Here is an 8,617-nt window from a genome sequence, read left to right as displayed (position 1 = left end):
GGAATCCTCAACATTGCTACTCTTCTTTGATCTTCTACGCTGTTTTGGATTCCACAAACAAACACCTAAATAATTGTAGCGCTCAAAATTGCTACAAAAATAGGCGAATTTGAGGAATCCGCAACATTATTTGTGGAATCCAGGACAGTTTGTGGAATCCACGAACAAATATTAAAACATTTGTATCGTTAAATTGAGCTGTTGCGGAAACCGCAACTGTAAGTGGAATCCGCAACTTGTAAATGGAATCAGCAAATTGTAAGTGGAAACCGCAAATTGTAAGTGGAATCCGCATTTTGTTTGCAGATTCCATTTACATATTTGTTTATAAGTGGTAACGTTTTAATTTTTATCTTTTATTTACTACAGGTGTTCACCAACAACGGTTCACCGACAATGCATGACTTCTACCAGTCTCATTTCGATTTAACTTCGACCAACTGTCCAACTTCGTCACCAATTTCGATCCCATTTCCTGTAACCCAATTTCGATCCCGATTCCTGTAACCAAACTTCGATCCGGATTCCTGTAACTAAACTTCGATCCCGATTCCTGCAACGCAACTTCAATCATAATTCCTGCCATCAATATCAATACCTGCAAAAGAAACAAATTGAACAAACTTATGACGTAAACTCGCATTGAAATTAATCAGTTTATTGCAATCAAATAACTCAATTAAAATAATTGAGGTGCTTTTAAATGTAGTTTGATTCGGCAAAATTTTTGGGACCATAATTTTGTTTTTGCAATTAATAACTTAATTTAGCTGTAGTTCTTCAAGTTTTGTTAATCGTTTTATCTCAAACGGATTTTCTCAAATTAGTTTTCTTAGTAGATAACTTACTTACTATGAGCAAATTACACCAAATAAATAGTTTACTCTTTATGAGCATTTTGACGGGCCGGCATATTTTTCAGACCATAACACATACTGCATACATTGAAAAGAATACGGTAAATTACGATTAATTTAAAGAGATCAAATAACAACAAACAGTCGTAAGAAAGCAGTCATGACAACAAACAGTATAAACATTCCAAGTTAATCATTCCAAGTTATAAAAAAAAATCCTGGGCGAATTCGGCCGTATTATGTCTAAATACCTCTCGGTAGTTATACTAGACGGCATATCTACCACGGCATGCATTTATACGGCGTCGGATTATATTCATGAGGAAATCTCTGTGTTTGTTGAACTTGAGAGTTTTGATCAGAGTGTCTAGCTCACGTTCGTTTCTTGCTGGCAACAAATCCTTTTTCCCCCAGCACAGAATCCCAAAATTGATGGCATCCAAAAATTCCCGAGGTTATACTGCCCAAAAATTTAGCAGCACATTGTGTGGATGATAAAATAATGGCTCTTCTGGTTACTGGTGTAGCTGGAGCCAATATGAAAGTTTGTCCTGTTTTTTCCCTCATCAAGCCAACGCATCTTTTTATTGCCGAAACTAACGGAACAGTTTGGCCAATTGGGTGAATTAAACCACTCAGATCGCATCTAAAATTGTTCTAAAACGAAGCGCAAGAGAAAAAAAATAAAACATATTTGTTTTTGGAAAAAACAATGGAATTGAAAAAAAAACAGCCACACACCAAAAAACCTTCATCAGCAAGCTCCGTCAATACAGAAGGCATTCTCAGGGTGACATCCGCATTTTCGATGGAACTCATTCCAGCAAATGCTCGTTTCTTCGAATAATCGAATTTCAAATGATCAACACAAAATTTTTTCGGCGCGCAAGATAGTCGATCCTAGCTAAAATCACAAAATAGAACACCGTGTATAAAAAGAATACCGTAAATTAAATACCGATAAAAAGAAGAATCAGTTGAATCCGGAAACGCAATTTCAGGATATCAGATGAAATTGATGATCATACAGAATATAAGGATCGTTGGATGTGATTCATTAGTAGATTAGTTACACATTTGCTTAGTTACTAGATAACTTCACCTGCATTACACCTTTGATGCATGGAGCAAACTTCAAGGGAATATCACTTTCTGGCAACTCCAAATAATCAAGGCGACTCAAAATATCTTCCTGCGGTTTTTCCTCCTTGTATGTTTTTTTTGGCCTTGTGCTCTGATGGTTTTTGGCCTTGGACTCTGAGGGTTCTTGTTCGGGTCTAGATTTTTCATCATCCGTAGTTATGAATTTTATGAAATATCTGGCAGTGATTCTCCGGCGATTCGTTTCCTTGACTCGCATTGTGACTCGTTTCTCAACTCGGTGTACCTAACGTATAAATTGCCACTGCATGATGGTCCCTGAGGTTTGTCGACCAAACGAACTGTGCACTGGGACACAAAAGGATCGTTGATAATGACAATCCCTTTTTTGAATGATGGATGAAAGAGAAATTTTCAGCGGCTTGAGATAACCACAAGCCTGAAACATACCGCCAACGACATTGAGAGTTTTCCATATGAGGCTCAGGAAGAGTTGCAGAGTCCTGTGTTGACCCAGAGCTGGAAGAGGTACTTACCAGATCTTACCCGTCTTTGGAAGAGGTACATTATAATTTTAACAAATCAATAAATATATCTTACTAGTAATATTTCGTTTTTGAACCAGTAATTTTCGAATCAGTTCACATTTCAGTCAGTGATTTTTTTTTAACTACGTTTGATTGCTTTGCAATCGTTCAAGAAAGGTGACGGGTTGGTGGATTACCACGGCAAAGTAGTCACCAACATCAATGCCCACCAGTACTGTCTCCAACCAGGAGTTCTAAATGAATTTGTATTGCAAATTGCGGGTCCTCCTAAATGGAACGTTTGCCTGGGTCGTTTAGCAAACCACGCCACCCAGACTAAAAGCGAGCCCAATATGAAAATGGTAGAAAATGTATTTTCCAGCATAGGTGAAATAACAGTCATTCTAAAAGCCAGGACAGAACTGGCACCTTTCGAGCAACTGGGCTTTGACTATGGAATCAAAGTTGCTCAAGCGTCGTTTGACGACAGCAGTTTATTGGATTTTGGGTTTTCTACAAAACTTCAAACTCGTTCCGTTCCGGGGAACGTTTTATCAGTTTTCGAATCATTTTACAATTTATAAGAGTGCGTTTGTCTTCAAGATTTCATATTTTAAACCTGTTCAAAATTTTGTTCAATAGTACTAATTAAATTTTCTAATAATAAACCCTGAATATATACAATTGAAATTGAGGAAATAACGTGATTAGGAATGATCTAACATTAAAAAGTGAATGATTTGAGCTAAACTGAAAAATCAAAATAGCCGTTTTCAATCAATTGTTTAAATCAAAAGTGGTATATGCACGAATTGAGTTAAGTAATGGTTCATATTTGTTCATGAATTCCGCAGACAATGGTTAAGTATTTGTTCGTAATTTCCGCATTCGTTGGTCTAGCTAGCCACTGTTCAAGCTGGTTAGTGCTGTATATCTCAATTACAATCTGCGGAATCCGCTAACAGTTTGTGGAGTCAATAAAAACAAAGTGTCGCGCTCTAACACAAAATGTTTAGTAAATATTACGTGAGATCACATAAAATCATTGTCTCCCGAAAATGGTACAAGGCGATTGATTGACGCTTCAAATTGATCGACTAAGAATTTGAGAGAAAACATGATTAAGAATGTGAATTCAGAGATCCAAGAAAACTTTGTTGATCTGTTGTTTATTTTAAGCTAATTAAAGAGAAAGCAAGGATAAGCGTTGATAAGATTTAAGGTTAAAAGTTTATACTCACTGAGTAATTTTAGATAGTTTACACCTTCTGTTCGTCGCGCTATCTTAATTTCCGCCGGGTTTTCTATAACATTTTTGATAATGTTTTTGTCTAAGTCTAATCTATTTTTGGTTAGTTCTAAGGTTTTGTTGCTTAAGGTCTTATTCGAGACTGATGGTAGCACCAGATGAGTTAGAATTTTTTGTCTAACTCATAGAGTAATTTCAGATAAGGTACACCGTCTGCTCGTCACGCTATCTTATTTTCGGCCGGATAGATTCGTGCAACTTCTTAGTCTAATACCAATCCTAATCTTACTCTTATATCTCTAGTCTCAAACGATCTAGTGTATACTGGTTTTGCGTTTTAGTTCTTGGAGTCATATCCAGAAGGAGAACAACTGTAGTCTAAATTTTATTCAAATTGTTCTGGTGCTTAAACTACAAGTAGTTTCAGCACTTACAAATAAGTGTCATTGATAGCAATGGAATATGATTGGTTACTATTAGTATTTTATAGGAATAGAGAATTACATTTATAACCAATTATAAGTTCTAGTTTCGGACTGTTTCCATAAGGGAAGTGTTTTCTTATATGGAGGTATGATGCATATCCGTGATTCGGTATTATCTGTACTTGTTTTTTAGTCCATTTTATTGTTGACACTATTACGCAGAAATTTTATGAATTCGTTTGGTTTCAATAAAAGACATGGTAGATTTTTTCTTGTTTGTATTCTTGATCCTTAAAATAATGAAGAAGATGAGCAATTCGAAATCTATATGAGTAACCAGATGATTTTGACTTATACTATTTGGTAAGTCGGGAATTCAGACAAAATGCGTTGTATAATTTTTTTTGTATATTTTTATTGATTTTTGTGTGTTTCGTGAGGATTACTGTCGGGGTGTTCGTTCTGGTACTAGTCAGAATGAATGATGGTTTCGTTTTCTTGTTCGATTTTTATTATATTGAAAATTATTGTGTAAGCTGTGTCGCTTTCATTGTCAGTACTTTCACAATGTATTTGATTTCATTGGAGCTCTGAAATTTCGATGGTCTCAATTCCTGGTTGGTCCGGGGTTTTCAAACGTTAGATTGTACTTTTTCAGTTTTCGTTGTTGTTTCGATTTGCTAATTCGACGACATAGTAAAGAAAAACTGAGATTTGCTATGGAGTTGTGGCAGTGAAAAAACACAATTTGAAATCGACAAGTGATCACATAGAGAACTACGAAAAAACAAGCAGGCCAACGCTACTTGGATATAGAAGATTGATCAGACAGAGAAGTGCAAAGATAGATGCAGGCAACTCTGACAATATAAGCAGGGTAACACAACTTCTAGAGATAGACAACTGAAAAAAGGAGCAGAGTAACACTAGAAGAGCAGGTAGGGCTTCAGTGAATTCATCTACCACAAAGAGTTGGAATCGAAAAAATAATAGTCGAAGGTTACACTAAGGGGCACATAGTGAGCACAGTGCTGGAAAAAGCACTACAAGAAGATTGATAGTGGAGGAAAATGAAACAAACTAAAAAATTACAGTTTATGTATGTAAAGTTTGCTGCTTTATACTCAAGTTTTGCGGAGGGATAAACTCTTTCGTACGCGGTTGCTTGAATCTTACACTAAAAACCACCCAAAGAGAACATTGCTTTGAAAGTGAAACGAAAGTGATACACTGGAAGTTAAGGAACTTGCTTATTGCTAATAAATATCAATTATTATGAGGAGGGACTTTAGCTTTGCTACTTTGCTGATGTGTTATTCGGTGCGCAATCCGTTAGATTCCGAATCAAAATTAGATAATTGAATATATTGCATAGTTAAACATGCGGCCGATTCAAACAAGTGATTTTGTAAAAATAGAAAACGGGTTCAAATAGTTTTTTTACTTCGAAGAGCAATTCGAGTGACGAAATTTTCAGTTGAATTCAATAAAGTTTTACATCTATTTAAGACCGAATGCGAGCAGTAATCAGCTACAAATTGCAATAGATAAAAGAAAAAAATAAAGAAAACAGTTGCATGTCTGGTACGAGCTGGTGCAGGCTCTAGATACAAAATCAATTTTGATTTAAAGACCTTGTGAAAGCATTAATAGCAAAACTTGAGATGATTAACGAAGAGTTTTGAAAGATCGAGATTGCAAAAACCAATCTCAGAACTTATGAATTACAACTTACAAAAAGAAAAGCACTTTAAGAGTGATAGATTGTTTGACAAGAACAGAGGAGATTCAGTAAAACTTAGAACAAGTGAACGAGGAAATGAGTTTAAAAAATTATTTTCAATTGTTTTAAAAGGGCTTTTAAAATACTTCAGTTTTTTCTTAGTATAGACAAGTTTAGTATAAATGAGAAAAAGTCAGATGAGTTGAAAGGAGATTTTGTGAATTTTTATAGCGAGAAACAAGTCTTTGAAAAAGAGCATGCATTTTATTGTGAAAACAGAGTTTGTTTCAAAAGTCATATAAAAGGACTTGTTTTGAAAGAGTTCAGGTAAACTCAGGCAGCAGAAGAGGTAGTGAAGGAAATGCTCGAAAAATTCAGTGCTATAAGTACAAGGAGTTTGGACGTTTTGCCAATTTTGCCTAGCAAAGAAAAAATTCATTAGTAAGACTAAACGAGAACCGCAGTAAATAGCAGTTGAAACATAGGCTCCTTTTCGTTTTCTGAAAAAAATGTCTCCAGAACAGGCTCATTCTTAGTCTATGTAGACATCGGTAATAAAATAGGAGGCCAGGAGCCGTTTGTTAGATTAGTCGAAAATGTCAAGGGATCGGTTAGCAAGGCAAATTTCTCACAAACTTGAGTCAAACATTTTTGGGAAAGGTGAAGTTAGGTTCAGAGTGAAAGACGAGAAAATTGAAATAAAAGGATTGAGATGAAGGGTACTTTCTAAGTTCCTGAATTTTAGAAATCTTTGTGAGTGTATGACAGATGAGGAAAGCAGGAGTGGAAGTTGTTTTTGGTGCGAGCTTGTTTGTTCGTCAAAGAAATGGTTCATTTTGCCCATAAAGAGAGGAAAGTGGTCTCTTTTTTGGGGGACATTTTTGTAGGAACAGATGAAAGTTATGCAGTTAGCCCATTGAAACATTGGCATTGTAGGATGGGTCATATAAACTGCAAAAACTTAATTCTGTTAAATCAACAAGTTGAAGGCATGAAGATAAGTGATTTTAAATTGAAGAATTGTGAAAATTGTGAGTTGTATAATGCTAATGAGAAGCCAGTTCCAACACCAGGGCAACCGAGACAATGGATTTCGTTCACACTGGTATTTTAGGTTCTATCGACACAATAGCAATTGATGGTCTTATATATGCTAAAGGTTTTGTAGACCGTTTTTCCAGATATCTAAAAATTTATATCTAAAAAATTATCCAAAAGCACGAGAGATGAATCAACAGAAAAATTGGAAAGAATTAAAGCAGATATAGGAGTCCCTCAGACTTTGGTTTCGGATAGCACACAAGAATAAACTTGTCAGGGAATTAGGCGAGGTTGTACGAAACAGAAGAAAAAGACTGCAAACGTTGGGTTCTTAAGCCACTCGAGAGAGAACGGAAAGACAGAAAGGGTTGTGGTGAACGATTACTCCAATAATTCGGTGCATGATTTTTGATGCCAATTTGTCGAAACTTACTGAATTTGTGCTCTTAACATGGCTACAACACAGCAAAAAGCAAACACCCTTCGAGTCCAAGTACGGACAAAAAGCCAAGCTGAATTTTGTGAAATCTTTCGTGTGTGTACCACAAAAAAGCTGTTTCGCAAAACGCTAGACGAGAGCTTGAAAAAGTGAATTTTCTTGGGGACATCGGAAATTAGTAAAGCTCATCTGATAAGAATTGAGAATGAAGGAGAACTCAAAGTGCAACAGTCTAAAAACTTTAGTTTTGACGAGTCTAAAAATTATTTTGGGAAAAAGATAGAATGTGACGAAGAAGAAACAATAGTTGCTGTTGTATTTTTTGAAGCATTACTCGAAAAATTACCAAATTTTGTTAAAATATTTTTTGCAGACCCTGAGTGGCAATAATCAATAAATAAAGAATTTGATTCATTGGAGAAAACAAAGTTTGAGAACTAATTAGAAATAGTGGAGAGAAGGCTATAGGCAGCAGATTGGATTTTATTTAAAATAAGTACCTGATGTTGAGGTTTCTACTTTTAAGGCTAGATTTGTTGTTAAAGCTTTCAGCAAAATTGAAAAAAGGGGTTTTCACAAAATTTACTTGCCTACCACTAAGATATACAACTTTTCGAAAAGTCAGCTCAAAATAGGTATAAGTTGAGACAGTTGGACATTTAAATTGCATACTTGATGTCAAAATTCATGAAGTCATTTTTATGGAACCACCTGAAAGGTTTGAGCAGCTTGATGAAAAAGAAAAACCTTTTGTTTGTTTTCTGAAGAAAAATTTTCATGGACTTAAGCAGTCCAGTAGAAACTGGCATAGAGAAAGGCAATCTCAAAAGGCATAGAGAATAGCAGCTAGGATTTGAAAATTCAGTTTTGATGAGTGGTTATTAAGAGGAGTGAGCAAGAGATAGAAGATTCCATTTGCTTAGAGGTCCAAGATTTGCTTATTTGTCGAGCGGTCATATTTTCTGTGGTTTGAAAAAAAAACTATTTCTTAAGAATTTGAGATTAGCGAGAAAAGTGATCTTAAAGGGTTCTCAGGAAAAAAATTTGGTTACTTCGAAAGATAAATCAGAATAAGTCAGGAGAAGTTTGATGAAAAAACGTTATCAAGAATTAACATGACCGATGCAAAACCGATAAAAACCCTCTTGGTGAAAAAGAAAAATTAACAAAAAGAAGATTGTCCTTCACAAGGTGGAATAGAACAAAAAATATATGAAGGAATGTGACTATCGAGGACCTGTTGAATGTCTAAATC

The 8,617-nt window shown here is 35.3% G+C and overlaps 1 protein-coding gene across 4 annotated transcripts in view; it reads left to right on the top strand.

The window, feature by feature from the left end:
- The window catches only part of LOC134851749 (14-3-3 protein homolog 1-like), a 524,146-nt gene that overhangs the window by 313,079 nt on the left and 202,450 nt on the right, over positions 1–8,617 (top strand). The window lies entirely within an intron of this gene.

This window comes from Symsagittifera roscoffensis, chromosome 7 (genome assembly GCF_963678635.1).
Source record: "Symsagittifera roscoffensis chromosome 7, txSymRosc1.1, whole genome shotgun sequence".
Lineage (NCBI taxonomy): Eukaryota > Metazoa > Xenacoelomorpha > Acoela > Convolutidae > Symsagittifera > Symsagittifera roscoffensis.
This window is presented reverse-complemented; position numbering and strand designations above follow the sequence as displayed.